Here is a 23,597-nt window from a genome sequence, read left to right as displayed (position 1 = left end):
CAGGTAGAGTCACCATTGGCCGCCTTTGTGGCAAGGGCATGTCGCTGGCTCATGTCCACCAGAACCTCCCCCAGCTCCTTTTTTTTCAAAGCTCCTTTCCAGTTGTGTGGCACCTGCACTATATCTCCTGGTGCTTGGGGTTGTTCCTCCCAAGGTGCAGCGCTTCCACTTTTCTCTTGTTGAGCTTCGTGAGGTTCCCAGTGGCCCTTAAAATGGGGGCATCGTCCCCGGGTGGGCTCGAACCACCAACCTTTCGGTTAACAGCCGAATGCGCTAGCCTATTGCGCCACAGGGACTCACGTTCTGCTATTTTTCAAAGAGCTAAATTCCTGATTGTGTTTGATAACTGCTGAAGGTGGTGGCTGTGCGTGTCAGTGACGTGCACAGAATGAGAGACATCCATGATGGCGACCCCAGGCTTCTCACTGCACTGGGGAACTGGAGGTTGGAGATGAGATGGTTGTTGGCCAGGGCTAAAGGTGAAGTGCAAATTTTGTGGTCAAACTTAAATCTTCATTTTTCAAAGCTTCATAGTTGTACTACCTCGAAGAAACTACCGATAAAATACAGTTTCTAGTTTCTCTTTTGTTGTTTATTTGATAAAGAAAACACAGTAAAATGTTGGCTTGAAAATGGTAGAATTGCTTTAAAAGTTTAGCAATCTCTGCAAGATTGCACTTCGGAGTGCTGCTGACAACACTGCTGGCAAAATCCTCCTGCAGCTCAGCTGCATGAGCACAAGATGATGTGTGGGTAATCATTTTAGAATGAGCCTGTGTAGCTTTTTTGGAAGGGTAGGAAATACTAGGTAGGAGAAAAATGCACCTTTAGTAGTAAGAGCACATAGCCTTCTCCTGATATGGAGTCTGACAGATAGCAACTTCCTATCTCTTCCCACAGTGTTTTAATCTGTCCTTAGAGGCAGTCTGTGCTGTGTGCCTCAAAACAGTGGAGCTGGGGTCTTGCTCTGCTGGCTGCTCACCCTGAGAATCCAACGGGAATGGCACTCGGTTCCTGCGTGCCGTGGTGTCCTGGTACAAGGCAAGGGTACGGAGCAGTTTTCATCCTGAGCTGGAGCCGGAGGGTGGCTGAGGTCAGTGAGCCTGGGAGCTAAAATGTCCTCCTGGGTGGTGGAGTGTAAATGTAAGGAGTGAAAAAAAGTTGTAGAGCAAACCTCGCTCAGTACAGGACCTTCTGTTTTGTAGTCAAGTATTAATAATGGTCTTTCAAACGGTTTCCATGATAATCTGTTGGAGCACTAACAGCATTCAAACTTTGGCAGTAGTGTTTGAACTAAAAAATTATTGGTTTTCAAGACTCTGCAGGCATTACTCATGCTCATTTTCTGTGACCTAGCGTTTGAGTCAAAGCTTGGAGGAGAGAGAAGACATTAAATTAGCAGGTCGAGTTGGAAGAGACGCGTGCTTAGGCACGGAGGTCCTTTTTCAGGTCTGTGGGCTGGCTGTGATGAAGCTGTTGTCACAGCACGTTGCTCTGCTTCTAGGTGGGAACCAGCAGATGTGATGGGGCTCTTTTCTGTCGGCTCTGAATGCCTGGGCCTCACTACAAATGGAGCAAGCTGGGTGCAAGGATGGTAAATGAATAAGGATGCAAAAATCATCGACAGCACAGGTGTGGGAGTGGGTTCAGATGCTGAGTGCAGGTGGCTGGAGCAGTGCAGGACTCAGAGCTGCTGGCATAGCTGGCAAAGGGAAGGAGGGAAACTTTTGTTATTTCACAAGCAAATGTGTAATGAAATATGATGGGCTGAGCCAAAAGGTGAGTTTAACCATAGAATATGCAGCTTGCTACTCTTCTTCCTTTGAAGAGGAAGAAAAAGTCATCTTTCGGTCTTCTAATCCCCATTTGCCTGGAGAGGAGGGACAAACTACATGAAGCCAGAGCAATCAGAAAGAAGTGCAATGGGGTTTCTCCTGTAACTTTTAGGCAGAGAGTAGCAATACCTGAAGGCTTTCAGTGATATGCTTCCGTTCTCTCATCCTTTAAAATATGAGTAGCAGTCTTGTGAAGCTGGAAAAGACTTTAAGATACCATAGTAGTCTTTCTACCCCAAGAAAGGATCAAGTAAACTCAAACCATTCATGCATTTAAAATATTATTAAGCAAAACCCAAAAGTGATGATTTTATTGCTGCCACAGACGACCTCTACCACTGGTTTTGGAACCTCAACAGGGGATGCTTTTGCTTTTGTTTGACCTTTATTTCCTTTGCTGTAAGGAGAGCACACTCCTTTCCCTGGGGCTCCTGCTGAAAGTGGTGTTTGCCAGGTGATGCTTACATGCTGACTGGAACCAAGCTGAAGATTGTTTCATTTATGAGAAGCAGCAGTTAAATTTCTCACTGGACAGGAAAGCTGCTCTTTGCAAAGTGATGCCTTTTCAACGTTTTTCCACTTTTTGTGTAATCCAGTACAGAACCAGTAATGTAATCTCTCTCTGAGACTGCACCTTTCTTTCATGCCTCAGTCTCTGTGGATACGAATAGTATCAAAAAGCTTAAACCTAGTAATAGACTTAATTCTCGGTGCGACTCTAAGGAAAGCAGCTTAACTGCTTTGTACCTCGGTGGCCCTATTTTCTATACAGGGAAACATCTTTAGGGCTTCTTTGTTGTTGTTTATCAGAAGCTGAGTTTTTAGCTCAATCACCCTATGGTAGTCTGAATATTTCAGAATGTCTATGGTGGAGTTTTGCATCCTAGCTGAGTCCTAAAAGGCTCTGCCATTGCTGCTGGGGACTCCTGGGGGGAGGCAGGTCCTTGGGGATCATCACTGCCAGCAGTGCCCTGCCGAAGGAATTGAGTCGGTAGACTTGGAAATGCATCAAAACACATTAAGGGAAAACAAATGATGAAGACTCCCTAATTTCTCTGGCAGATGTTGTCTGAGCATTTTTTCAGCCTAAGTAAACCATACAATTGAAAATAGTTTCACTTCAGCTATTTAACTTCATGTTTTCTCATTTGTTCTATGCTCACACTTCTGTCCTGACCCAGGCCCGTGTGCCAGTGCTCGATGACCCTGCGTGCCTCCCCACAGCCTTTAGCCCCACCAGCACCGCGCTTTAAATCTTTTTAGAGTGGCTGCTATCAGTGTGGTAACAACCATGTGTAAGTGATGGCCATTAGTATGGTTTCCCTATGCTCAGTGGAAAGTTCTAGGTCTATAGTAAATTTAGGAATAAAAGAATGCTTTAGGGATGTCCAATCTTCTAGGCATGGCTGAAATTGTGAAGGGGAGAAATGACATGGTGCTGAGACAGCAGTGTAATTTAATGGCTGCTTGTCCTAGGAATACTGTCATATTTTGCAATTACTTGCAAACACCCGATTGCAGCATTGGAAGAAGGATTACTTTGATGTCTCTGTAGGAGAACTGTTTAAAGCAAACTGTTGCTATCTATTACGCAAGTGGTTATGTACCTTCTAATGTTCTGCTGCCCCAATCATGCTCTAGAAATGTGCACCATGTTGAAAGAGTGCTGCCTCCTCCTGCCACACTCCAAAATCCACCCTGCACCTTCAAAACCATCAATGATAGGAGAAGGGCTGGCAGAGAAGCACTCTGCTGCTTGACCTACATCTGTGGTGTGGACAAAGTCCACCTTGTAAGTAGCCTGCCTTTTTTTCCCCAGGATCCCCAGAAATTTGTATGGCATAACTGATGTGGGAGCAAATTAGGAAGAAAAAAAAAAAAAAGTCCTGTGAGTGTTAAAGACAGAATTCACTCCATTCTGCCTTCTCCAGCCCCAATCTGATTGCAAAAAGAGTTGACATAAAAGTCCATTTTCAGGATTGTGCCATTGCTCAAGTGCATATGTGCATCATATGAAAAATATCTAATCACGTGTAAAATACCTTTAAGCTGTGAACTTGTGTGTGTTCTCATGTGCTGTAACCTCTGCCTCCCTTGCAGACTTTCCTGTAGGCTTTGCAGGGGTTAGAGGAGTTTGCCACCAAGCAGAACTCTTTCCTCCAGAGCCTTTATCGTTAAAATGACCTATTGAAAAATTCCCCTTTGCCTGTGCACAACTGATTTTTATGAAGTCTTGTCAAATCTCCTAATCCAGTTTTGGTCTTTTGGTGCAATTCACTTTTATCCTAAAGCCCAGCTCTCCAAATTTGCCAAGGAAAACACTGGGCACTGTAGAAAGAACATTTTAAATGGAGCTGCTTTGAGGAACCTGTTAGGAAAGTTAAAAAAAATAAAAAGACAAAAGTCAATGTGTTTTTCATATCTTAAATATATATATATTAAAACTTTTTTTTTTTCAATGAACTGATTAGAGGCTAAGTGGGCCCCTGAAACCATAGTCTCTTTCCTCGCTGAAATTTTATATTTCTCAGTTAATATGGGGCAATTAAAGTGCTGGGATTTTTATTTAAAGACCAACATGAACATTGTAATAAGATAGCCGCAGGCATAACTAAGAAATGCTGCAAAATGAGACTGTGCAAACTGATATAAGAGAAGGACAATAGCCTGTCTTGGGCATCCGCAGCTATCCCTAACTGCAGTATGAGCTCTCCACAATTGTTAGCCCTCTGCAGTGCTTTGGGACTTGCTAAGTCACTGCAAGACTGCTAGAAGCATTTAAGTGGCAGAATTGCTTCAGAGGATTTGGGTACAAATTTGTGTGAAATCCCCCAGGGAGACAAAGAATCCTGCAGCTTTAACTAACATGCCTGAGGTCTCACAGGGCAAAGCCAACCAGTTCTGTTCTTCTAGTATGGTGTTGGTAGATTCTCAGAAGTTCAGTGATGAGATATATAAACTTCACTTAGGGGCACTTGGAGTATGGGGAAATAGGGATTATGGCTTGACCCAGGAGCCATTAGTTTTTGTAGCCAAGGGTGGTTGTGTACTGTTGTTATAGCACTATGGTTTTGGGTAAGAGAGAGGATGTTATGCTTCCTCTAGATTAAAGCAGATCCCAGTTACAATTTTGCTCTTGGAAAGAAAGGTGTATAGACAATGTGCTGGATGTACAGCTCGATGTATGCTCGTTCAGTGGGCTCATCTTACCAAATGATCCTAACGTTGCTATAGGGTTTCCTTGCCCCTCTCCTCAGTCTGTCTGTCTATCTATCTATCTATCTATCTATCTATCTATCTATCTATCTATCTATCTATATATTCTTGGTGGCTGTAATGAGCAGTGACTTAAAATTTTTACAAACTCTTGATAAAAATGAAGTGTCTGCAGTGTTGTGGCTGCACTGCTGTCTGAGGTTCCTGGTTGACATTTACCTTGTAAGTAATGTCAGTTTGATCTACAGAATGTAGTGTTTACTGACATCATGTAATTCTGGATTTTTCTTTAGCCTATCTGATGATGATGTGTCAAACTCTTTGAAAACCTGCATCATTTCCCTTACTGAGTTTTTTGCCCCAAAGAAGGAAATCAGATTTTCCTCTTTCCAATAAACAGTGTTTAAAAATATTCAATTCTGTCAGCTACCTTCTGGCCAACCTCAGTTAAGGACAGGCTTCTGACTACTCATGTGTAGCCATTTGTCCCTTATTCGACCTATTTTGTACAGTTACATGACATTCTGAAGGATATGAAATCGTTAGCAGGCCTTTCAGTCCCAGTTCTGCTCTCTGGTTCGTGCCTCTTAGCTGCACATTGATTAAAATATGCTTTCATTCTTTCTCAATGGAATACTGTAGCATCTTTCTACTGCACTGACTTGAACTTACGTGTGTATAGCTGGCCTCCAGATCTTCCTACTTGCCTTTCTGGATACTGATACAGCACTGTAACTTCTCGACTTCATGGAATTTTGAAAAAAAAAAGTGTGTGTGAATGCAGGACTCCCACAGCTTCACAATTCTTGTCATGGCGTAAAACTCAATAGCCATCTTGAACATTTAAATCAAAAGCAATGTCTTAGCCTTGCTGACCACTGTCCTCTCACAGGTGTCTGAAATCTTGCTTTTCTATCATGCAGTAACGCAAAAGCTTGTAGGTTTTCCCTTTCATAAGCCAGACAAAATACCTCAGCAAAGCTCCCTGAAGTCCTGCACATGTAGCTGTAGCTTATAGATGGAGAAATTAAATTCTTGTATACTTGTCGGCTTCAGGCTTATGCAAGCATATTTTCATTTATCTTAGTAAGCATGTTAAAAATTACACCTTTAGTTAATCTGGTTTAAGCAGATCATGTAGAGAAGGCCAGGGATGGAGCACAAAGAACGACTTCCTTAAGACTGAACAAAAATGATGACTTTATCCTGTAGTGGCTGAATGGCTCCAGCTGGCTTTTGTTGTGCAGTACAAGAAACCTCTGTGTGAAGCGGTGTCAGAACTAAGAGGCTGGCTGGTGTGTTCCCTTTCTCAGTGCACTGCTCCGTGTGACTTCCTGGATGCTCTGAAAATTACAGTAAAATCATAGCTGAGAAAGTGACTTCCACAAAGAATAACTTGCTACAATAGGCAGATCGTTACAAAGCAAGGGAATTCTGGAGGGGGAAAAAAAAGTCATTATTAATTACAGAGTAAACTGAATGCCATGAAAAAAGCAGCAAGGAAGAGAGAGCAGGACTGTTTTTAGACCAAATGCTTTTCGAAGTCTCTTCCATAAGATGGCAGCAGCTTATTTTGTGAACTTGGCTGGGAGGCTGATGTGAAAGGGGAGCTGCAGGAAGCCCTAGCAACAGGCATTCATTCTTCTTCATCTCTATTTGTTTGGTACATGTCCACTATGGCTGTCTTCAGAGATTAGTCAGGAACCTTGCTTCATGTGATAAAATATTTTCTGATATTTGATGCAGAGGTGATTTTATATACCTATATTTATATACTTTTTAATACAGGCAGAGATGCTAAAAGACAAACTGCAAGAGACTTGTTAGTATCAAATTACTCTTCAGCATGCACAGCAATGAAGTGTGCAGAGTGCAAGGGAAAGTTACTCTTTTGCCCTATTTTGGATTGTTTTTGAAGTGTTCCACTTCACGTGGTTATTTTGTTAATAACTGCGCAAAGCAGCTTGAGCTTTGTGAGCAGGAGAGGTAGAAGAACAGCTGGGATTTTCTCCCTCAAAACCTGGAGATCTGTTTAATGCCATAGTCAAGCCAAACACGTTTTCTTTTGAAGAAGGGGATTGTGGAGAGGTGGATTATTATTAATTTGCATAACAGAAGGCAGTTGAAGGAAAAATATTTAAGAGGAATGATTTTCTGAAATATTTTTACATAAAGAATTTTATATTTCAGGTATTTTCATTTTCCTGTCTAAATGTTTTCCATGTTTTCAGTGACACCCCCAATCGCATGTGCAATACATTTTTATGCAGGTTGGCTCTCTCCTGTTCTTCTGATGTATTTTTACCTCTGCACTTGGGTATCAAACACTCCTCACATTAGTACCAAATATTTAATAGTCATACACTGCTCCAATACCCTCTAACAGAAGGTTCTATTTAAGTGCAAAGTATGACTTTTTTTTTCTCAGTGTTTTTTCTTGTTCTGAATTGCTGGATAACATGGGAGGAGCTAAAAGCAACCTATTTTTGGCTTTCCCTGGTGCTTACATTTACTGGCTAATGTTAGTCATCTGTTTGTGTTTCCTGTGTCCCATTAGAATCCAATCCATCAAGGGCACAGGCATTGCAGTAACAAAGTTGTAAGCTTGAAAAGTGGGAGGAATAAAACTCTGTGGTATTTGCCTTTCACTCATTTGTAAATAGAACTGCCTGACTGCTGTGATTCTGATTTCTGCGTTGGTGGAATAAGACGTTAGAGCAGAGTCTGGAGGGGTCCATCACAAGCCAGGTCCCACATTGATCCTTCCCCCTCTCTTTCAATTCACCTCTAGCTTGCTGAGCACCCCAGGACTGGATCTCGTCTGGAAGTAAATGGGCCAAACACAGCAAGTGGGAGTGGTTTCCCCAGGCATCCTGGGAAAGAGATGCACCCAAATTACGGAGGATGGGAGTATGATGATCTAATCCTGGAGGAGAATCTAGGGGTTTAGAGGCTGAGAGTATCTCTTTCTTAAATCTCAGACCTGCTTTTCTACTGAAAATAGCAGCCGAGATGGGTTGCTTTATTCCTTTTTCCTTTCCCTGTGCCTCAACTTCAACCATGCCTCAACTTCAACTAGGAAAAGACGGACTTTCAGCTCTCAAATTTTGGCCAGTGGTAAAGTTTAAAGTGCCTGAAGAAGTTATGCTTGGCAAGAAATGTAATACTTTAAGGGGTCATTTCATTGTTACTGGTCTGCAGTGTGTGCTGCCTGATTTATACCAAGGAGACTCCTGGAATGTGTCCTGGTGACTTCTTTCTTTCTTTCCAATTAACTTTAAGGAAATAAAAAGAGAGATGAAAGCAAGTTATTTGAATAACATTTAAGATGTTTTATTTATTCTAGAAAGGTTCAAATTCTTTCCAAAAGTCCACTTCCATTCTCAGAACGCAGCCTTTTTCACCTCTAATTGTTTGTATTGTGATAGCATCCAGAGGCTCTGGTCAGGGTGGCTCCAGAGGGCTTGGGGAAACAAATTGGGTGAAATGAAATGGAAAAGTAAATGAGAGCAGTTCAGAGTGTACAGAGAACACTGGGCGTACGAGGCTGGCTTGCGGCACTGAGCACAGGAGCAGATCAACGTGGAGCTGGAGGCTGAAAGAGGAGGACTGATTTCAAAGCTAAGTCTCTGGTTTATCCAGGTTAGATGGAGTGGAGGAGGCTGAGAAGCGTGGCCCAACATCTAGCTATGTGTTAGCCTAAGGATGCGGCTTTTCATGGCTGCCTGAAGCACTTTGTCTTTCCTTTGTGCAAAGTTGTGTTACAGAACAAGTTAATGATAATGATTTTGGTTAGCAACTAATTCCTTAGGGCAAATGGCTTTAAGTCAGTTGTGTATCAGATGTTGCCACATAGTACTTTGATATGGTGTTTAGCCACAAATAACTCATGACAATATTTTTGTATTATAATACACCATAATTTACTCCTAGCAAGCATGTAATTCCTAAGAGACAGAGTGGCATTTGGCCTATATGTTCTTTGGTCTGCTTTATACTGAATCCAACACAATGGGTGCAGCTGAATGATTTAATGTCATCCTGAAAGAATTTACACAGGCTGCTGAAAAAGAAAACAGGCCATGGAAATAATTTGTAACTAAATGTGTTCATAAATATGGGGCCACAATGTACACAGAGTTCGTATAATGCTGTCCCCTGCTGAACTTTTCAATGGTCTTGAATACTTACCCCCCTGTGCAATAAGGAAGAAAGCATCCTGTAGGGTGAATTCCGTTACATAGTAAATTCTGTGAAATGCTCTCCTCATGTCAGGCAGGTGGAAGCTCAGCATTCCAGGACAGCTCAGGAGAAAGAAGAAATTCACGCTAAGCATGAAGGTATTCTGTTTATTGATATGCTGGTTTGAAGCACAAGCGAGACATCCAAGAAATCTGCTAAAATCTCCCTCCTAGGTGGAGGTTTCAAGACTCCTGCCTATCAAAACAAGCAGTTTTCTTATTCACTGAGTGTTCTCAGGGGGAAAATGCAGTCACGGAGCTATCGATAGCTTTTCTGCCCGCTGGCCTGCAGTGGTGCGTGTTGGGACTTGGTACAAATATGAGTATTCCTGTGACAAGATCCTGACGTGACACTAGTGCTAGGGACTGACTTCATTGCAGCAAAATCAATACAAAGCCAGGGTTTTCATTGATAAGCCCAGTTATATGCTGGACCACATAAAAGGGTGATGCTTGCTTTATTAGGGTAGAGAAATAGCTTGCTTGGTCACCCGGACTTGCATCACTTCTAGCAAACTGACTCAGTTTTGATTTTGAAGGGATTATACTTTAAAGTTGTCAGTTTTCAACTCCAAAAGTTTATTAACTTTTTATTTACTGAAGAAGCCATGTGGTTCCTTGCATTAGGATGCTCATTAATTCTGCTGTATTTTAGCTGTCAGAAACCTACTGAAAAAGGTTCAGAAAATTTCCTTGCCAGCTATTTCAGTGTACTTTAGACAATTTATTTTATTCTGCTTCTAGCTTATTTTATTTAAACTTATACTTGAATGATTTCCTGAACATGGGCCTAAATAAATCATTTTTATTTCAAAAACAATGCAAGCAACTTCAACCAATACTCAGAAAGATATTGCTAAGCAAGTGTAATGCTTCCTGTATGGCTTCTCTCTTGAAATTGTCCCTACACTAATGCTAAATAAGATTTTTTTGGGGGGTAAAATTGTCCCTAGAGCTGTAATAGGATCTGCCAGTTAGCAATCTTGTAGCCCCTGAATCCCACTCAGTGCCAGGGAGATTGGTGTGAGCTTAAGGATGTGTATGGGGTGGATTTTGCTGCAAGGTGGAGGCTGCAGTCAAAAGTCAGGGACAAAATGGACTTAATGAAAGGTGAGATCTCTTGCAACACATCCTGCCCGGGGTCTGGTACTCACATCTGTGAGGGCTCAAGCAGCTCACTGTCTGCTGCTGTTCTAGTGTTTTAAGGTGGCTAAAGGCTGGGCCAAAGAGACAAAACACAAACAGGAGTTTTCTTCCCCTGGTTGCATCCATACAGGCGGATGCTGTTTAAAATGCCCGTCCTTTGAGAAAGTGGTACCAATAAAATACGTCCCAGTAAGAAGCCAATTTATGTACCAGAAATGACTACATGTGTTACATAATTAGAATACCTGCCCCGACTCCTGAAATCCATCACCGTTGGGCCTGCTTTTAATCTCGTGTCGTCTCTCCAGCTTATGAGATGAAATGTAGCTGGGGAGCGTTATGAGAACCAGATGGAGGGCCTGGCTGGAGGGCTGGCGGGCTTGGAGACTACCTTGGCCTGCTCAGATCACAGCATGCTGTGTACCCTTGAATGATACCTTAATCCATGATAAAGACAGACAGCTCACTTTTCCAAAATCAAAACCATATCCATCAATGGTAACCCCTTTCCAACGCGGCACAGGCTACTACTGCTTGGAAATAGGTAGTCTGGAACAGCTTGATATAGGCAGAGCTGGATGGCTACAGATGGATAAGATAAAACCATTCAGCTACCTAATAAATAAATTTGAAAGATATTCTAAGATGATACAAATTCAAGTAGTAACTTGATCTATTATCCCAGAGGGATGTTTGCTCCACCTTTCAGTCGCTGGATCCTGATTTATGGTACACATTTCTAGGCTTTATTTTTTAAGAAAGAAAACGTTTAAAATATAGCTGGTTGACCTATAGCTCTCTGCCCAGCTAGCTTCATGCTGCTTAAATTAATACAACTTGTCCAAAAATGTAGTTGAATGGATAGGTTTTTAAGTCAGCAAGGATTCAGTTTAGGTAACTAAATGTTATTCCTACATGGTAAAATACCAGTAGAAGTAAAGTCAATAAACTCTAAAGGCAAATACACTAAAGAATTCTTATGCATCATGATTTTCCTCTTGCCATCGAGGGAAAAGATTGTATTTTATACAGGAACTGAGATGTTTCCCTTTCTGTAGTCCTGTGTGGATTTAACTAAAGCAGCAACTAAGAGAAACAAGACGTTTCATAAAGAAAGCCTTGTTGATAATTATAGAGTGGTTGTAAGCCTACGTTCATAGCCTTTATTTTTCTTGTTCAGAACTTTATTATGAATCTTTAAGTTTCAAATGACTTTTGATACTTTGCATGTGTGAGACAGGTTTTAGGTAAATAAACACGACTTATTATTTTGGGATAATACTTCAAATATATATTTTAAAGGGTGTGTTCTTTGTTTGACCACATACAACTCTTATAAATCTATAAGCTAACTGTTCTAAACCAGATTATCAGATTGTAAATACGAGAGGACAGAGCAAAAGAGAGAAATAAATGCTGTTTCTAGTGATCAGTTCTAGCTCTAGCAAATCAGCCTTACGTTAAACAGGTGCAAATTATTTATTGGTTATTCAAAGTTTTCATCATGGTCAGAGTTAGAAAAATTAATCGTAACAGCATAAAAATTTTGTGTTCATTTGTCTAATTACAGGTTATATTTATGTTTGCATAAAAGTAAGAGACTTTGACAGCTCGCTTTTGAACAATCTGCTGTGTTTTTATTTTATCTTCCATGTGTTTGATTAAGAGTAGAAATCAGTTGATGAAAATGTGAAACTTAGCTTACCAAGTTCTGTCCTTACAAAGATAAAATATCTTTTTGGCTAGGATTTTGCCTGCTGCTTTTTTAATATCTCCTGAACTCCAATGGTGTCCTTGTTATAATGTAGCCCTGCAGATGTGAACAATTTGCTAGTAGTAGTAACTTTCAAATGTAAGGCATTCATTGATCTGGAAGAAAAACTTTAATCTGTGCAACGGCTTTTCTTTACAGGTAGTGTTCTCTTTGGTAAACAATTTACATTAAACAATATATTCTGCTGAACAGCAAGCATACGACTCATGCAAGCCTGTACTCTGTGTTATATATCATAGAGTTTGAAGCACTTTGTGTGCTGGGGAATTATTTTCACGAAGCATTGCTTCAGAAGGCTGCGTACCTCAGAACAGCATGTTTTGAAACTTCTGAAGGTTTAACAAAAGACCCTCAATCCACCAGAAGGGTGTGAGCTGACCATAACAGCTTGCAGCGCTGCTACTTATAGCATTTGATGGATATCCAGGTATAAGCTTCACAGATTTTTCTCTGCTGCAATCTTTTACCTTTTTTTTTTTTCCTCTCCAGAACTAGTAGCAAAATTAATCAGCCCAGCCCTAGAGTTCATATTTAAAAATTTTAAATTTCAGAGAACCAGGCCTTAAGCAGTATTCCTTCTGTTTTGCACTAGTAGTATCTCCATTTGCATATGATACCGTGTATTTTTCTGATTTACTGCTTTAGTCAAGGAAGGAGAAAAACATTCAAAGCATGTTGTAAGTTATAACAAATAACGTTACTAATTTTTGACATGAAAAAGCCAAGAACCCATAGTCTGTCTGGTTCAGATTTGCTCTGTCCCAAGGTGATATGCTGCTCCTTATTCATGCTTTATTTGGGATTCCAGACATTTAAACTATGTCATTCTGCTAGTGTATACAATGCATTTATTTTATTAGGCATAGTTGCTTTGTTATTTAATGCCACCCAGCATTTTCAAGGTGGCTTAGACTATAAGCAAAAGGGCAGTGTCAACTACTAACATCTACAACTTAAAACAGACCCGATACAGTAAAGGGAAAAACATTAATCATCAGATGCTTGAGTACCAGCAGTGAAAGTTGCCCTTGCATGGTAAGACAAATCCAACAGGCAGTCATCTCTTTGTTTCAGTCTCACTTCTTGGTAAGCCTCGAGCAGCAGGTAGCCTTCTGATAGCTTTGCACAGAGGAAAGTGGTAGCAGAGCACCTCTGGAAGGGTGGCTCATGCCCAAACCAAGTGATGTTGCCCTACCATAGAAGATCTGCCAGCAGGAGGCAGACCCCTGGAAGCAACTTATATTGTGCTGCCCAAGGAAGGGGAGCTATGAGTGGCATCAGGAGTGGAGGCTCACAGGGCCACAGCTAAAACTGGTCTCACTTTATATTTGCAGCTGCACTGTCTGTGCATTGAAGGGACATTTTGTATGGCTTAAGGCGATGCTGAAGGGAAGGCAGAGATGGTGAGGATGTGGGTGTGTTAGCAGTCTCCTCTGAGTCTGTGTTAATGTTTTCTGCCTGTCACTTGCTTCATATACAATATATTTCAACGTGAAGAGCCTAGCTAGAGTAAATTGTTCCACAAAGAAGAAAGCAAAGCTTTTCACCATCTAATCAATATTTCCTTAAGACGTGCCAATGTTTACTGAGCACAAGTATGGTCTTTCTGCTATAAATCATGTCATTTCTGACCCTAAACCTTCCCTGCCCAGATGGCCTCTCTTCTGATGAGTGACGTTTAGGACTGGAATATTTGCATTTAGGACAGGGACACTGTGTGTGCTACAAAGCACATACTTGGGTGCTGTGCAGATAGTAATTGCTGAGTTACTCATGATGATAATTCTTGGGAAATTCAGAATGCCTCAGTACATATGACAGATTCCTGGATTTTGACCAAGAGGGTATTATTTATAATAAACATCAGTATTTTTGCCATCCACTGCAGCTAACTACTATCTTGGAGGAAGATTAGTTTGTGCACTTGTGTTGCACACAGACATATACAAAGTCTAGCTTTCTCTTGAAAAAGCTTGATGTTTTGGTAACTAACTAAATGAATAAACATACAATCTTTCAGGAGCTGGCAGAACAGCATCTAGTTCTGGTTACCCTCTTTGTTTCCCTCCACCCTCTGGCTCTCACCATAATTGAAGACAACTGCTCTGGCCACTCAGCTCAGCATCTGCAAGATGAAGTTATACATCTCAGAATTAAGGTCTCCAGACATGGCACCCAGTTGCCAGCACATTTCTTACTCTCTGGTATGCTTTGGGCCTCAGCTTTGGCCTCAGAGCTGTCTACTTGTCTCTGAGACTGCTGCTGATGCTCTTCTAGCCATGGTGAATAGCTCTGGATTCCTGTGATGCTCTCTATAATATGCAGAGGAAAAAGAACGGGGAATGTTGTGAGAGACAATTATATGGAGGTAACAGTAAGCTCATTTTACTTGCAAACTCATCCAGAGCAATCCGATTATTCTCAGAGCTTACGCCCCACATTTTTCTGTGACATAGATGTGAACTGAAGAGCACTCTCTGCCATTGTGCCCTGGTTCAGAGTACCTGTTATTTCTGTAGCAACAGCAATTGATATTTTATTTTATTTTATTTTATTTTATTTTATTTTATTTTATTTTATTTTATTTTATTTTATTTTATTTTATTTTATTTTATTTTATTTTAGTGGAACAGTATTACCAGAAAATTGTTAACATTTGCATGGAGAAGGTTAACTCTTTTAAGTGGCTTCATGCCATTAAGTAGGAATGTAACCACTCCAGTATAGCAGTTTGTCCATGGAGAGGAAAAATAGCCCTTCAAAACCCTGGCACCAGTTCCACATTAGAGCTAAATTACTGTAGCAGATTGAAATGACAAGACTCACATTTTTAAATGAGCATGTAAATTAGGCATGTGCCCAGATTGGCATGGGACAGGAATCCTAATTTGCACATACGCCTTGGGATTTGCGCACACACACAAAAGCAATTAAAAAATAATCTGGCAGAGCATATATAATACAAGGCTGAAGGGCTGAGTTTAATATTCTTACACCAGGGGTGTGTGAGAAGACCTAAGCAGCCTTTAAATATTCAGTGTTTTATTTAATAGACAGCACCAGGACAGCTGAGGACAGCTGATCACAAATAACCAAGGAAGCCTGTTGCAGCATCTCCACTCTGATTACTTCATATACTCAAAACTTCGGTAATTGGCCAAGTTGAAAACTTTTTTTTTTTTTAAGGTGAAATCCATATATTTCTCAATGAAAAGGAGGGGTTTTATTAGTTCAGTAACATCAGTCTGTCTGACATCATTATATTTTATTGTTATAGCATCTGACTTCCAAATATGATTGCACAGTGAAATAATCATATGTGTGATTTAGTAGAAAGCTGTGAATGGAGGACTAGAGCTTCATCAATCTGTGTACGAGCACAGATGAAGTGACTGACCCCGATCCAGAGGCCTTCCAGTTGTGCTCTGTTGCTGCTCAAGCCCAAATTACGTATCATATTTTTGCCTTTTTTTCTTCTGTTTTGTGGAAAGCTGCACTGTGCTGTCAGTTATGCTCTCTGTGCGTGTGCAGATACTCACTTCCAACCCAATCACTGGCAGTGTTACAGTGCACCAAATAATCACTTTTTTAAAAGTTGGTTTTAAAGATGATTTTAAAAAAAAAAAAACACACACATAAAAAGAGTCATGGGGTGGCTTTTCCAATAACATCTTGAACTTGTAATTCTGCAATGCTGTCTCTGAGCCATTAATGAGATCCATATTGCAGGGATGGCCTTGAAGTAATGGAGGAAGGAAAAAGCAGCTGTATTTGCTATCCAGTGGCTCTGTGTTTTTCATTATGGTCACTCTTATTTTTGTTATGGGGTATATTTTCTGGAGCAAACAAGCTCCCTCGGGCTGTTTTGTGGCAGAACAGGTCGAGTGCCAGGTCCTGGCTCTCCAAAGGATGCAGGCCGTGGTGCTGCAACCTGCCGAGCGAAGCACCCAAGTGCCTCTGAAGGCAGCAGCACTTTCTGTGGGTGAAAGGCCTGGCACAAGCATTTCACTAAATGACTGTGAGCATATAACCAAAAAAACAACCCAACCAGCAAGATACTGCCAGAGCTAGCCTAACGATCCAAGTGTTTTACATAGCTGACAACTAGGACAGGTTTATCCTCTCTGAGTGACACATTGGAATAATATTAGCTAACTGTCTGTAGCCTGGTTGGGGCGTCTCCTTCCAGACACATAATTGTTACCGTCACCTCTCATGCTGTATGGTATGCAAAACTGATGCCTGTGAGTTTTGCCCAAGTGCTTTTTAAGAGCACTGGAGGCAGACAGCTTTGAATTCTGAACAAACAGTGATGGCTCAGTTAATAACGGGCTGAAAAGTGCAAAATTAAAGCATGTGTTAGAGCACGTGCATTAGCTGGATAGTTTTTCAACAAGCTGTCAGTCAGTATGGGTAAGAAAAGTAGAGCTACCATGGTAGACACAAAGATTGCACTTAAATAACTAAAGCTCATCTTTGATCCATTTTGCAGGGCTGGACTCACTGTGCTCTCTCCTTGCTTCATGCAACCAGGGACTGTTTGTAGCCACTGTGGTGGAGCAGGGGCTGGAGCTCAGATGGAAGAGGAGAGCCCCAAAGGAGGGTTTAATCCTAGTCAGCTCTCTGTAGTGCGCAGACAAATCCTTGCCCTAATGAAAGACTACAAAACTGGAGCAGAATTTATTAGACACTGGCTACGTTTTAAAAAAGATCAAAACAATATAGGCACATCGCTGCTTGATTTTTGGCTCTCTGGTAGCTAATTTCTCCCAACCCAAATCTGCACATTTGTAATGCAAAATGTTTTACTTCACATTAAAGTGAGAGTGTTTATTTATGCAGTTTCATTTCCAATAAAAGCTATGCTTTACAGTGCATTATACAGAATGACAGCGGTGCACTGAATTACAAGGTCACGCTATAGATCATACTCACTTTGCCAAACACCCAGTGAGGAATTTTGAAGTAAGCCGTAGTAAGGGGCTGAGCAGCAAGCAGAGCCAGAAACAATACAGGTTAGAAAAATGTTTGTTTTATTTAGTGAAAGAAGAAAGAGTTTGACTTATTAGGGAGGCTTTTCCTACCGTATTCGTTCTGGGTCCAGGTCCTGGAAAGAACGTTTGGGATGGAACTTCCTGTAGCTGACCCTAATCTGTCCTCAGAGCCTCATGCATCTTCCTCTAAACCGAGGAATATTGGGTGTGTTTGAAGATCTAACTAGCCGTTTATGCTCTGCACCGTTACGTTACCAGACTTGCCTTTTTCCATAATGTGTGCGAGGCTACACGTCTGGTGGAAGGCGAGCAAGTGTCATCATCTGCACGTAGATGAGGTGCGTGCTACCGTGCATCTGAACGCTGTGGGTCTAGATAGTAAGAGTGCCTCCTTCCAGATGTTTTCCAAGGTCGTTTGTCTTCCAGAGGAAACATTTGCCCCAGGTCAGAGAGGGTGACTGAGGTAACACTGCAAAATACAGCCACTGAGTGTGTTTATGCATTTGCTGTGCATGGAAAACAATTCAGAGACAACTTTTTAGGATGTGTAGAAAGCCAAAAGGCGCTGAAGCCAGCATGGTGAATAACTTCTGAGTGCAGTTCTCAGCCCCTGTTTCAAATGTGGGGCAGGAGAAACAGCACTAATGACAAAAGCGTAGAGCCACAAGAGCAATTATTGTCACACTGGCACAAAACCCAAGATCAAAGTAAGATTTCAGCATCAAATGGGCTGTTCTTGAGATGCGAGTGGTGAGCTGAGCCTAAAGATCTGAGGTGTCTACAGTAAACTGGACTCTCAACAGACTCAAAGCTGCTGCTTTTTTATTTCAACACTTGTGGTATTCCTCAGCCTACACAGCTGGATATTATTATGGGAATATAGCTAATTTGATGGGTCTTACTGCCTAGGGGTTGCACTTTGGAAAGCATAGAGCTGGTGGTGCCAGCTTAGAAATCTCCCTTTTGACTTGGGTTCTACCAGGTTATTCTCTACAGAATAGAAAAATTGACAACAGAATAAGGAGCATCTTTGGTGCAGTCTGATGGTTTTTTTGATGCAGAGAAAGCACAGGAAAATCAAAAATGAACAGCAGAAGACATCTCCAAGCCTCTCACTAACCAGTGACTTTGGCAGAACTGCCTGATCCTTCATACCTAGTATTTAGGGCCTTTTTAGCAGCGGTTCAATGGAGGTTCAATGTGCTGTTGCCTCTCTGTCTAAAAAGCAATTGCATCCCCCTGACTGGTTCTGACTGGTAAATGTTTTTACAACGTAAGATTGATTTGTGCAGTGCCCTGGGTCTATTGTCCCAGCGTTTCCAGCACAAATCTCTGCTCTGAATTCTGTTGCTGGATCAGCTGTGGGACTGAGTACCTGCACTTAATGCAAGTGTTCCTGATGCATTTTTCTGAATGTTGTCATCATCTTCAGATGAATTGAGGTCAATCAAGGGTGAAAACTGGAAAACTGGGGTAGGGACCACTAGAACAGAGTATTAAAGGCTTGGTAATGGAAGTCCAGGACAGTAGAGAAGTGATAGGAGTGGATTTCTCTGTGTGAGTCCAAAAAGGAGCTGAACGGCTTCTGCGGTTGACCCAGAGTAAGGCTGACTCTTCCTCACTGAACTTCAGTGAATCAAAACAAAAGCAATATCAGTGGCCTGACACAAGTTCTCCATCACCCTTTCTTGTTATTGTAGCTCTTTGCATAGGCTGCACACCATGTCTGTGCAGTTCTGAACACAGTGGGGTCTCCAGCATGTCACACCAGGTCAATCCCTCTTTCTCTAACCAATACATATCTCCACTCCTCCTGCAGCTGCAGTGGTTGCCTTCTGTCCAAAGTCCTTCAGTCTTATCATAGAGGAGGGTGGTGTTTTCCACACAGCTTCAGGGGACTTTGCAGTGCCACAGCTTTTGTGTTGAGCATCACTGCCAACATTCTGGTCCAGACTCTAATGGCAGCTCATCATTGAATCTGTCGTGCTGGTTGCTTTCCTTGTTCCAGACCGCTGGATGACTTAGGACAGCAATATCAGGTCTGATAAGTCACACCTTTACTGGTTTAGCCCAGTCAAGCCCTGGAAGAGCGTCACTGTGCCCAGCGAGATGTTTACATGTAATAGCATTTACAGCTCAACACTCTGAAAACATAATCCATGCTGTCTGGCAACACGAAAAAATCTACTAAGAAAGGGTAACTACTGTGCAGAACTGGAGTCTTGGATCCGTTCTGCTGTATTTTTCTCCAGGGCCAGATAATCAGGCTGTGACATTGCTCACAGGCAGTGCCCAGCTGTACTGAGCACCAGTGCTGAGCTGCCTATTAATACGTGAGACGTACAGATTAATAGCAGTGTTATGAGCAGCTGGATCCTAATCTGATCTCAAAAGCAGTTGAAAAGTTATTGTGAGCACCTCAGCATGCACCAAGCAGTGGCTGAAGTTACTGCTTCACTGGGGGCTGTGCTCTTGCACAACGTGTAAAGCACTGGCACTGGGGGACATCAGCCTGTGTACTGGTTGGAGATGGGTGGCTTTCGCTAGAAGCTCCTGTCATCGCATTTTGAGGAAGACTTTCTCTGGACAGATTCCTGTTTGTGTCCCAGTGGTTACTTCTGGAAATTAATTAACTCCTCAGTAAGTGAGGAAAAGGTAGATCTGACTGCAGCAGGATAGACTGCATTTATCGAGTTCTTTAATTAAAGCTCTTACTGGTTTCATGCTTTTTTGGTGTCAGAGTAGATTTTTACATTGAATGACAGGAGAAGGGGGAAAAAGAGGAAATGTTTATTTAATTCATTCTATAGAATGTAATGACAAGAGATTGTTTCCATACGTACTGTTTTTCTTGACCTTTTAACATTTGGAAATGTCAGGAAATACCATTACTGTAGGTCTATCCAGCTTTAATGCTACAATAACTTTATAGCTATTCACAAGGGAAATTATTATACATTGCCTGAAACAGTGAAGGTGTATGCAAGCATACACACAGATCTCTTTTTCTCCCTCCCTGCCAAATAGATCTCTGTGGCTGCATGCAGTCTCAGTTAAAAAGGCAACTTTTGCGTCCCTGTAATTCTGAGTTTGCTTTCAGACCTGCTGGATTTACTGAGACAGCAAAGAAAAATGTTTCTGTGAAGTTTAAAGAAACTTCAAATATTGTAAAATGTACTTCAACTTCCTTTGATATGGCAATGTCCAAAATCACATATATATAAATATATATACAACATATATAATATATATAAATATATAAATATTAAGCTTGGTGTTTTTGTTGTTGTTCTCTTTTGTTTCTGAGGGGGCCTGTTGAGATTCAGAGAGGTTCAGAAGAAGGCACTTGGACCCATGCACATCACCTACCCTTTAAAACTGAGGAATAGGTTCCAATCCTGACTTTGACGCTTGAATTGCAAAAGTCCTGGAGGGTTTTGCCATGTAAGTAATGCACTTCCCAGCCCCAGCACACATCCGTGTCTTGTCATGGAGCAGCACTCCGCGAGGCAGAGCTGGGGAGGACCTCGTTACCTTGGACAGCACCAGGCCAGCCTGGGACCTATGCGTGTGGTGACACCTCCGGCCCCACTGCCCATGGCTGAAAGCAAAGCAAAACAAAAACAGGGCAACACACACATTGCTTCAGGGATTCTGGCCTAGAAGAAGTCAGACCTTTAGTAATTTCAGAGGGATGGGGTTTTTGTCCTCGGTTTAGGAAGAAAAGAACCCAACAGGTGGTGTGAATGAATCTTTCTCCTGAGAATTTCAGCTGGGAATTTCAAATACAAAAGAAGAGAAACTGAAACCAGAGAACACACTTGAGCATATTTTTTAAAGTACTGTAAAGGATTAAAATTAATACTGAGAATAGACATAATGATTGCATGCTTTACAGAAGCCAACCACTTAAATGTTAGGAAAATATCCTTAAGGTTATCATTAATTTTACACTGTCTGCCCAGAAATATCCTGGACCTTCCATTTGCTGATGAAAGAAGCTCTTCTGGGTTCAGGAGAGTCACAGTCAGCTGTGGATATGGTCAATTTTACTTATCATGTATGCAATTAAAATGAGCAGTCCCCCAAATCTCCAACTAGAAATGCCCTCCAAAATTGTAATCCAAACTAATGATATGGTACTTTTGTTATCACTTCACAGGCTTAACTGCATTTTTATACAAAATAATTTTGAAGTACAACGCATGAGTTGTAATTGTCAGGTGAAATTTATTACTTTGAAGAAGTTTGGAAACAAGAACTGTGAAAACTGGCTACCCTAGAACATCAACAAATCTCTTCTATTGGCTGAGATCAAGCTCACAGCTGAAGTTTGTATGGGTTCTTCCAAAGAATATAAGAAGAAGATTTATACTTTGACAAAATTTAGATTTATTTGGTCTTTTAATTACATATATTATATGCATGTGTTTCTGTGAGTATAATCTCATTCACGCAGGGTAATCTGACTATACTGTCAAAGTCTTCCTTTCTTATTAATTTTTATATCAGTATTACTAAATGTTAGCTTCCAGATGTACTGAGCAAGGGTCTGTATTTAAGTGTTTCAATCCTAATTTGCTAAATATTCTTGAAAACCATGGATAGTATTCAAAACATTGAACAGTAATGGATTATCCTGATAATGACTTAAACTGCTTTATTTCTCATTCATTACATCAGTTAGGAAAAATCTAAATTAATTTTAGAAAGTGTCATCATTAAAAAATTTCAAAGGGGGTCTTCGGGTTTACACATACATAGACATGCACTTATACCTGTATATATGTTCCTATGTGTCTTTACAGACACACACAAACACACGTGATTCAGCTTTATGCTTGATCCCAGCCTAGAAGAAATTCCCAGTACTCGTGGATAGCCAGTTTTCACAGAATTATTTTCCAAAATTTTGCAAAGTTGTAAACTATACCTGACAATTTAGACTGGTATAGTCATGCTGTCTTTAGGTTTATGGAATTCGTGTACTTTATTGGTTCGGCTCCCCAATGATTTATGGACTTTAATTATAAACTCAGACACTGTTATATGTGTGAATACTAATAGACATGCTTCACTTATAGGTACAAGTTGCTCCTAAATTATTACATGTGATTTCTGGCAGTATGCATTGTCTTTCTGACACCCTTCCCATCTACATATTAAAAAGAATTTTCCATTTCTTTTTTTAATCTGCTAGATTTCTGATGAACATAATTAAACACAAAAATGGTCTTTGATGCACCTGACATTTAGTATGTCAACCTAGTGGTGAGCTACTTCAAGACAAGATTTTGCACAGGTTTTTCTGGACGGTTTTGTATCCATGAAGGATAGAAGATTTATTGGCCCAGGTTTTTACTGCTAGTGCCTGAAACAGAAACACAGCTTCAGTGCTGCAGCCTGTTCAGAGCCCCCAGCTGCAAGGACTGGAGCGATTCCTAGGGTGGGACACAGGCAGGACAAACAGACTGCTGCAAGAAGACCTATGAACTAATTGCCAGACAGATGTCTGGTATTCCTTGTAAGAGAAATTAAAAGCTGGAATAACCCTCTGGAGCTATCCAAAGTTGGGTCTTTTATAACATGAGCCAGCCAACCGGACCACTGGGCTACAGACAAGGGGAAGGGAGGCACAGAAGACAACATTGCCTTCTCCTCACTTCTGGGAGCAGGTTCATGAACCTTATCTTCCACATCTGCCTGTGCTACCCTGCAAACTGCCAGGAATTGCAGTGGATGTTTAATCACAAAAGTGACACCATGCTTGCTTTGTTCAAATCAAGGGGTTTGTTTTGCCTTTTCAGTGTGCTAAATTGAATGCCTGCTTAGACAAAAGTGTGCTCAGATCTACCAGCCCATTTGCACAACCTTGTTAATTGGTTTCTGTAAAATTGTGCCTGATTAAGAGCCTTGCAGTTACATTGATTTAATTGCATACAACTATTCCATATTAAACAGCAGGTATATGGGTCAAATTATCCAAGTGAAGTAGCAATAGCCTTGAAAAGGTCACAAAAGCTAATACCTTTGAGCAGCTGTGGCCTTGCTTTTGCGAAAACATCAACGAAGTCTCAGCCAGCTACAGTGGTGAGTACTGGAAGTCAATAATACAAACTGAGATATCACTCATGAAATGCGAGGCTTACTGCCTCCTTGCCTACATTCCCTGTGCTAGTGGAAAAGGCAAACACCGCCTCTTCGGCAGAAGATTTTGTCAAGAGCTGAACGGTCTTCAGGCAGGAGTGGTAGGTGCTAAAAGGGAAAAATGTGCATGATTTGATGCATATAGATTAGCAAAGAGCACAGTGTTGAAAATTCCTGGCTGTGGGTCAGTTCAGCGTAACATTTGGACAACGTTTCCCTGAACTGAAGTATCTTAGTCTGGAAA

At 41.2% G+C, this 23,597-nt stretch overlaps 1 non-coding gene across 1 annotated transcript; it reads right to left on the bottom strand.

The window, feature by feature from the left end:
• Positions 1–222: 222 nt before the first annotated feature.
• Positions 223–296, bottom strand: TRNAN-GUU (transfer RNA asparagine (anticodon GUU)). Its single transcript has one exon. It is a non-coding gene; the product is annotated as a tRNA-Asn (tRNA).
• Positions 297–23,597: the final 23,301 nt, after the last annotated feature.

This window comes from Anser cygnoides, chromosome 2 (genome assembly GCF_040182565.1).
Source record: "Anser cygnoides isolate HZ-2024a breed goose chromosome 2, Taihu_goose_T2T_genome, whole genome shotgun sequence".
In the NCBI taxonomy this organism is placed as follows: Eukaryota; Metazoa; Chordata; class Aves; order Anseriformes; family Anatidae; genus Anser; species Anser cygnoides.
Note: the sequence above shows the minus strand (reverse complement) of the source record. Positions and strands in the feature narration are given on the sequence as shown.